This window comes from Orycteropus afer, unplaced genomic scaffold, assembly GCF_000298275.1.
Source record: "Orycteropus afer afer isolate SDZICR_OR568_19922 unplaced genomic scaffold, OryAfe1.0 scaffold00100, whole genome shotgun sequence".
In the NCBI taxonomy this organism is placed as follows: domain Eukaryota; kingdom Metazoa; phylum Chordata; class Mammalia; order Tubulidentata; family Orycteropodidae; genus Orycteropus; species Orycteropus afer.
Window position 1 is genome coordinate 8,415,847 of NW_006921687.1, and position 9,564 is coordinate 8,425,410.

The window sequence follows — 9,564 nt, forward strand, 5'->3', positions numbered from 1 at the left end:
AAGGCTTTAAAACATGCCTCTAAAGATTATATAGGAAACTTAGTAGGGCGGTGAGTTTATGTTAATAGGGGAGTAATAATTTGGAAAAGGCAGGTAAGAATGAAGAACACAACTTGAAGAATGTTATCAATGCCACTGAATTATACATGTCCAAATTGTGGAATGAATGTATGTTCTACTGTATATATTCTCAACAACTACAAAAGATAGTTTTGAGAAAAATTTTAAAAAGCAAACCTTAAAAGAATCACAGTGATCAAGTAACTTAAAAATCCCACTCAACAATATAAAATTTACAATGTCTGCCATCCAATTAAACAAAAAAAAAAAAGCATATAAAGAAGAAGGGAAGACAGGAACTATAGAAATGATTGAAGAAATAATTAAAATTATATATTAGACAAGGACATTTAAACAGCCACTATTAATACTATAACTTGCAGAGAAAAATATGAATATAATGAAGGGAAATATGGAAGATATTAAAAAGACCCAGTAGAAATTCTAAAGATGAAAAATACATGTCACAAATAAAAAATGATAGTTCTCAACAAACTAGGAAATGAAAATAATTGCCACAACTTGATGAAAAGCATCTATGAAAAACCACAGCTAACCACTTACTTAAGAATGACATTGAAGGTGTTCTCTAAATAAGGGAGCTAAAAATAAAATATTCTAGAAGAAAACACAGAAAAAAATCATAATTTCAGGTTAGGCAAAATATTCTTACACTGGAAACAAAAAGCATAAACCATTTTTAAAAAGTTTTTTTTATAAAAATTTAAAAATTGTCTTTGAAAAATAATTTACAAAATGAAAAGGCAAGCCAGATTGGGAGAAAATTTTTCTATTACATTTATCTGATTTGCTTCCAGAATATATGTAGGATTCTTACAGGTCAACAGTAATAAGACAAATAACCCAGTTTAAACATGGACAAAGGATTTGAATAGATTACTTCACCAACGATATACCAATGGCAAATAAAAACATAAATGATTCTGTACCTGAGTCATTGCTGTGTGCCGAGTTGATTCCAACTCATAGCTACCCTATGTGACAGAGTAGCACTGTCCCATAGGATTTCCAAGCCTGTCATATTTACTGGAACAGATGGCCTGGTCTTTCTCCCAGCAAAGTGACTAGTTTGGAGACACTCATCTTTCAGTTAGCAGCCAAGCACTCTAACCATTGTGCCAACACAGATCTTTTATTAGTTATTAGGCTGGTAGCATAGTGGCTAAAAGCACTTGACGGCTAACCAGAAGGCTGGCGGTTTAAACCCACCAGCCACTCCTTGGAAGGAAGGTTGGGCAATCCTACTTCCGTAGTGATACTGCCTCGGAAACCCAAGGAGGGGTCACTATGAGTCGGAGCCGACTTGACGGCACATAACAACAACAACAACAGGCAAATGAAATTAAAACCCTTATGAAGTATTACCATAGATGGATGGATAGACAGAGAGACACACACAAAAAAGGCTAAAATTGGTGTTGGAGGTAGTCCTGATAAATATATTCGTGGTTGAAATGTAAATGGTATGTAGCGATTTTGGAAAATGTTTTGGCAGCTTTTTGCAGAGTCAAACATACTTACTCTCAGGTGGTGTAGTTCTTAAGGCATTTGGTTGATAACCAAAAGGTCAGTGGTTCAAGCCACCAGCTGCTCCATGAAAGAAAGATGAGGCAGTCTGCTTCTGTAAAGATTTAGAGCCTTAGAAACCCCATGGGGGTTGCTGTGAGTTGGAATTGACTTGATGGCAGTGAATTGAGTTGAGTTTATGGTTTGGCCAGCAATTCCACTATTAGGTATTTACCCAAGAAAAATTAAAATCATGTCTGCACAAACATTTTTACACAAATATTCATAGCACATTTAATTATAAGGTCCCAAACTAGAAAATATCTAGAGGTCCATCAAGTGATGGATAGACAAACAATCATTGTATTAACTATATAATGAAATACTACTCAGAAAAAAAAACTTTTTTTACTAATGCACATAACAATATGGATGACTCTCATGACCATTAGGTTAAGTGAAAGTAGCCAGACACAAAAGATCATACACTGTATGATTCCATTGTTGTGAGACTCTAGAAAAGGTAAAGCTATACTAACAGAAAGTAGATCAGCTATTGCCTGGTGCCAGGGATGAGTAGAGGAGATTGACTGCAAAAGGGCATAGGGAAATTTTCAGAAGTGATGGAAATGTTTTATATCTTGATTGTGTGGTGCATAAAATATGAATGTATAGAATATTATGCTTTTTCACCATATTCTGCATCAGTTCACCATTTTGCTTAATATTCAGTGTGAAAACAATTTAAAACAGTGCCCATCAAACGTCTTCCCAAAGTCCACAAAAAATGCAAGTTACAAAGGGAAAAGGAGACTAAAGCTTCATGTTTTTATTGAGGAGTAGAAGACATGTTTGAGATTTATTAAAAGTCGTATTTCTTCACTGGGAGACAGTTTTCCAAAATTGACAGTGGTTATCTTCGAGTCATGAGGTTATTGTTGATTTTTATTTTCTTTTTTAGGTTTTCTTATTCTCCAAATGCTCTATAATGGATGTCTTCCTACTTTAGCTTTTCAAAAATGCCATTTTAAACTGAAAGGACACAGATGAGGTGATGTTGACTTTAGCAGTTAATTACACTTAGTAATTTTAGATGGCATTCTTCAGTGAAGAAAAAGAATACTAAGTTTATCAGAAAATTGTGGGATGAAAAGAAATGTTTTAGGAATTTCTTTTTATTTTAAAAGTCTACTACTCTGTCAAGTTCAAACAGAAAAATAAGGCAGTTCTTAAAGAAAAGCTTAGAGTAAGGGTATAAAATGAAGAAAAATCACTGGCAGTTAATTTTGCAGGATTACTGAAGCTGGTTAGGTACTTTCAGCTCCTCTCTGGCGAAATGACAAAAATATATCATGTTTTATCAGCTGTGTTTCTGGAAGAAATGTGTCTTTTGAGAAATGGAAAAAAAAAATCTCCAAATACACTGCTTAGTAATTTAAAAAATATTTTATCTTCTGAGACCAGACTCAAAACACTGCTTTGAAAAGATCATTATTTTTTGTATGGAATCACCTGTTCAAAAAAACCCAAGCTCACTGCTGTTGAGTCGGACCCGACTCACAGCGACCCCTCCTTGGGTTCCCAGGCAGTATCACTACAGAAGCAGATTACCCAACCTTCCTTCCGAGTAGTGGCTGGTGGTTTTGATGACATTTTGGTCATTTTTGAAAGAAACTTTTACTTTTTAATTTGTATGGGAGAGAAAGAAGAAAACCAAGGACTGTTCATCATTTTAATGATTGTTGTTGTTGTTGTTGTTGTTATGTGCCGTCGAGTCAGCCCTGACTCATAGCGACCCCTCCTTTATTTACCTTAATTATGGGAAGATTGCCTTTGTTTTGATATTGCTTTTTTTTTTCATAGAAATTCTTAAGAGAAAGATTCCTCTCTATCCCATTTGCCCCATTGCTATTCTAACTTCCGTATTTCCTGTGTTTGCACACAGCATAGAGGAAAAATAATTGGGGAAATAAAGGGCTAAGGTGATGGTATCCAAAATCACTTCTAACAGCCAACTGTTAGGGATGCAATGACTGCACTGATCTCAAAGACAATAGTTACTTATGTCAGCAGGGTTCTATTTATCTATACCAGCACATTTATTTTGTCTGGCTTATATTTTCAAATTAAACAGTATTAAATTGGTATTCATAGACTACATGACTGTTCAGCTTCTTTATCCTTTTATTTATTTATTTTGCAGAATTACGCCTGCCCCTTCTCTTGTTTAGCAGAGCATATTTCTGTCATATGAGTAAAATTCTCCCTGGGAAATGCAGCTTCTAAGGTTATGGATTCAATTTAAATCCTGAGTAAAAGAAAAATGCCAAGACGCTTTCCTCAAAGCTTCAACAAACGAGTGCTGACTTCCCTTTCTCGATGCACTATTGCTTGTGCATTAAAGCTTGTGATTTTATATTTCAGGAAATCAGAGAACCACTGGAACATCTGCCATAGGCTTCCAAAGCTTTTTGGTCATGCAGTTTTGTGACAGTTACTTATTGCTTTGTAACAAACCATCCCAAAACTTAATGGCTTAAAATAACAACAATCATTTATTTGCTCAAAATTCTGCACCCAAAGTGGGATCATGTGGATAGTTTGTCTCTGCTCCACATGGTGTCAGCTGGGCACATTCATAAGTTTGCAGTCAGCTTCACCCTGACTGAGTCTACTGCATCCAAGATGGACTTATTCATTGTTTGCTACCTTGTCTATGATGGCTGGAATGGGTGGGGGCTGGCTTGGCTTCTCTTCAAAGTAGTCTTTTATCTTTCAAGGTCTCTCTTTGCATTGCTTCTAACTTGGACTAACTTTGGCTTCCTTATATGGCATCTCAGGGCAGCAAGATAGTAAAAACGTAAGGTATGAGTCTTCTGAAGGCTTAGACCCAGAAGTTGTACAGCATCATTTCTTCCATAGTCTGTTGGTCCAAGACATTCATATGGGAGGATACTATCCAGGAGCAGGAAATCAGGGACAAGTGACTCATTTGGAGCCTTTTGTAACAATAAACCCTGGTTACTCTGAGGAATGTTTCTGCCATGGAAATTTATTTTATGGAAGTAATAAGTTATATATGTTTTTCTTCTCCAGTGACCATCCGAAATCAGCTCATTCTTCCTGCATAAGAACTTCAATACAATCATCCAATAAAACCCAAAAAGAAATGTAACACTGCCTGAATAAAATACAGATGTAACACTTTAAGTGATATGTACTTGGTCAATAGTTGATTGATTAATTTAAAAAGTCACTTAAAAGTGGGAAATCATAAAGCCTTTTGTACATAGTTTTAAACATTTAATTTTAAACTAAAATGAGCAAATAAATATTCATCAATACTATAATGGCAGGCCAAGTGATTTTCTTTGAGTGAGAGTCACTTTGAATTGAAATATCATTTCATCTTTCTTATATAAACAAACTGACAATATAACCAATGATGATCAATCTTAATAGTTTTGAAATGGAATGAACATTTAAAAATATACACTCTCAATTTGATAGAGAATCTGTGACTTTTTTTATCCAAATTAAATCAAAACCTACCACCATCAAGTCACTTTTGACACATAGTGACTTTATAGAACATAGCAGAACTGAGTTTCCAAGGCTGTAAATCTTTATGGAAGCAGACTGCCTCATCTTTCTTCCACAGAGTGGCTGGTGGGTTCAAACCACCAACCTTTTAGTTAGCAGCTGAATGAGTTGATTCTGACTCATGGTAACTCACACATGCAATGTACAACTGCTCCATAAGGTCTTTAAGGCTATGACCTTTCAGAAGCAGATCAGGCCTGCCTTCTGAGGTGCCTCTGTGTTGGTTTGAACAGCCAACCTTTCAGCTAATAGTTGAATGCATAAACATAGGTATACAGTTTTCACCTCACTGTTTCTCTCCTGAGTTGATCAACCAATCAGAGTTCTGTACATGCTACAAAACATTATAACAAGGGAATTCAGTAAGCACATTGATCTGCCATATAGGTACTTAACAGAACTTTGAATATTATTATAGCTTTAGATGTAGATTTTTAAGTTGAGTGTGCCTAGAATTCCATTTGGTATTGAGCACATCAGAGAGGCTTCTATAAAAACTGCTCAGGTGCTCACGAGGATAGTCTGATGTAGATGATTAAGGATTATTGACAAACTTCAGAGTGAGCTCTAGACAAGCATTTTTTTACTCTGTTCAAATAGAGAGGGTCACTCATCCTTCATCCCACAAAGTACACAGTGTAAGAGAAAGTTGTCACTGAGTTAGTGATGAAGAAGTAATGCATGATGCTGTGACTGATGAGATGCAGTAGAAGGCTGTTGACAGCAGTGAAGAAAATGGTTTTGGCAAGATGAGAAAAATATAGAAAAGAAGCAGAGCCAGATTCTTCAGCCTGGATGCGTCCATTAGTGCTGCAGAGTCACAGCCGCCAGAGGCCCTCCAGTGGCTATAAACACTTCCATCTCTAGGTGACTGTGGTGTAGTAAATTATATAGTGTGGCTTTTCTAGCCATTAGTCTTTGTAAACTCCCTGGTGGAATTTGCCATGAGCAACTGAGTAGCTCCTGATTGTTAAAGTTATCCACCTGGGGTATTTCTGTTGGGAGCAGCATGAAGGGATTTTCTGGGAAGTTTGTTCTCTCTCAGGTGTGTAGAACTCTGATGTTGGGATTGGTTAGTTTGGCCACTCTGCCAGGCTCAAAAATAGCCTTCCTAGAGGCACAAGAAATCTCTCACTGCCAGCTGAGAGACTCAAGAGACACACACTGCTGAGAGAGACACCAAGAGACACACATCACTGAGAGAGAGAGAGACACCAAGAGACACGCATTGCTGGGAGAGAGACTGTCAGCTGAGAGACAGTGGGCTGAGAGAGACTGGTCATATTCCTGAACTTGAATTGTAGCCTGTTGCTTCCCTAACAAACCCCATAATCTGTGAGTTCTGTGTGGCCACTGCATTGAATTATCAAACCCCGCAGAGAGGTGGGGGGGGGGGCAACCGGAGGAACAGTTGGTGTCAGGGTTTTTGAAAGGGCTGGAGGAAGGCAATATGTCTGGCCTCTCAGGAATAGGCCTTGGGCTACTGATGGTGATTCTGTATTCCTCTTGTGTGGTTAGAGGTCAGAAGTTGCAGCCTTCTTGCCCCTTTGGCAGTGACAGAGTCAAGGACTCCCTCGGGGGGGTTGGGGTGGTGAGGTAGTCAAGTGGGTGGAGATACAGATTCAGAATAGAGACAATCACATTTAATGCACATATTGTAAATGAGTCTTAAACCCCTTACCATCATATCATTCTAACTCATGGTGACCTACCCCAATGTTGCAGAATAGAACTTCTCCATAGAGTTTTCTTGGCTGTAATCATTTATAGAATTGGATTGCTGGGCCTTTCTTTCATGACACTACTGGGTAGATTTGAACTATGCCCCTTTAGATTATTAGTCAAATGCAAACTGTGCCACTCAGGAACTTATTTATTTATTTTTTAACATAAGCCATCTCATTTGTTCACATAACAGCCCAGTAAGATGTAATTGGCCCTACACATCTAGTTGTTTTTCCATTTCATCAAAATAAGTGAAGTGTCACAAAACTGAGACGCATCATTATCCTCACCCCATCCCACCAAGTAAAGGTTAAATTATGGTCACTATCTTCTAAGTGAAAAAGCAGAGAAGTATAAGAATGCAATTTAGAAAGAATTTCATTCAGTAAAATTCCTATCAACTAGTAATTAAAGGGTTACACCCTTAGCTATCAAGCTAATTCAGTTATTTACAATGACTCATTTCCTGAGGTCATAAGACAGCCATGGTCTTACTGTAAATTGTCTTGGAAAATAAACAAGGTACAGTTTTACTAGGTCTTGCCTAGAGGTCATCTGTACTTTATTCATTGTGTGAAGTCACATTTTTAAGTAGTGGTTACAGCATTTGGCTGCTAGCCAAAAGGCCAACAGTTTGACCCACCAGTTGCTTCGTGGGAGAAAGATGAGGCTGTCTGCTTCTGTAAAGATTTACAGCCTTGGAAACCCTATGGAAGAGCTCTACTCTTTCCTATAGGATCACTATGAGTCAGAATTGACTCGAGAGCAGTAGGTTTGGTTTTTTGGTTTTGTCATTTAAGAGTGTGTCACGTTTCCCTAAATCACCTTAGAGCTTTTCCAAGTCTATCCATTATACACCAGAATAAGTGCAATTATAGCAGAAAGTGACTATTTTAATAACAATTTAAAATAATATCAGAAGCAGAATTGTAGGGTTACTTACTTTTATCAAGGGACAACTTGTTGAGGTGAAAATTCAAATGTTATGACAGAAGCTGAATTTAGGATAAGATCACAGACCAGATGCTTCCCAGGGAAAACAAGATACAGTCACTGGTAAATGGCAGAGACTAGCATGGGTGAGAGAGTCTCTTTGGGTATATATATTTTTTTTTTAGATCTGTGTATGCCAGGTTTGGGAGCTCTGGTAGCATAGTGCCTAAGGCGCTTGACTGCTAACTAGAAGCCTGGCAGTTCAAACCCACCAGCCACTCCTTGGAAGGAAGGTTGGGCAATCTACTTCCGTAGTGATACTGCCTTGGAAACCCAAGGAGGGGTCGCCATGAATCAGGTCTGACTCGTTTGCACATAATAACAACAACATGCCAGGTTTATGAATTTCTAGTCATATTTTCTTCTTTGATTTTTTTCTAGGTATAAAATAAAAAGCAAAGATCTTAAGTTAATCATACCAAAGCCAAACCAAACCCACTGCCGTTGAGCAATTCTAACGCATAGCAAACCCCATTGGGTTTCCAAGGCTGTCAATCTTTTTGGAAGTAGATTGTCTCATCTTCCTCCTACAGAGCAGCTAATGGGTTTGAACCACCAACCTTCTGGTTAGCAACCAAATACTTTACCCACTACACCACCAGAGCTCTTTACTTTAAGCATAGTTAACTTCAAATAATTTTATGTAAGAATGGTGATCAAACAAATAAATCATGCTGTATATACTCAGAAAGGGAATTGTAAATAAGAACACACTGCAGTAGGAAAATTACTTAAACAATAAAAAATTAGGCCAAAGCTTTTACTTTTCATCAAATTTTACTAATATTTAAAGCAAATTACTCAAATAAAAATATAAACTAAACTTTAATCATATATATTTCATTAATTAGTAACCTTTGTTTATTGTCTGGATTATCATTAACCAAAACCAGATACACTGCCATAGAGCCAATTCTAACTTATAACAACCCTGTAAGACAGAGTAGAAGTGCCCCATAGGGTTTCCAGTCTTTACAGAGCAGACTACTCCATCTTTCTTCCATGGAGGGGGTGGGTTCAAATTGCCAACAGTTTTGGTTAGCAGCCAAATGCCTTAAACACTGTACCACCAGAGGTCTTTTCTGGATTATAGTTGTATTTTATTGATTTCCAGAGTCCAGACTGTGGACATTTGGTTGAAGTTAAGAACAATAGAGCTGAACACATGTCATATTTTAATTTATATTTTTTGTAGATTTCTTGGCAAACTAAACTTTTTACACTTTCTGGATGTCATTGATTCTAAACCTGCTTTCCATAATGCCAAAATTTTCAGAGATGTAATATTCATTTTATATTATTTCCAGAAGAATCCTCAGTAGCCCAGTTTCCTGAAAATTTAATTTAGTTGACTTCTATCATTGAGAAATTGTCCCTAAAAGCTGAAAAGATTGGCCAATGGAACAAAAGTAATTATCCCAGTGAAGACTGAATTACACACTGCCATCAAGTCAGACCCGACTCATAGCGGCCCCTCATTGGGTTTCCAAGGCAGTATCACTAGGGAAGTAGATTGCCCAGCTTTCCTTCTGAGAAGTGGCTGGTGGGTTGGAATTGCCATCCTTCTGGTTAGCAGGCAAATGCCTTAGGCACTATGTCACCAGAGCGCCTAAAGATTTAATTAGTAGCTGTATATTTATAATTCTTTAATGAATG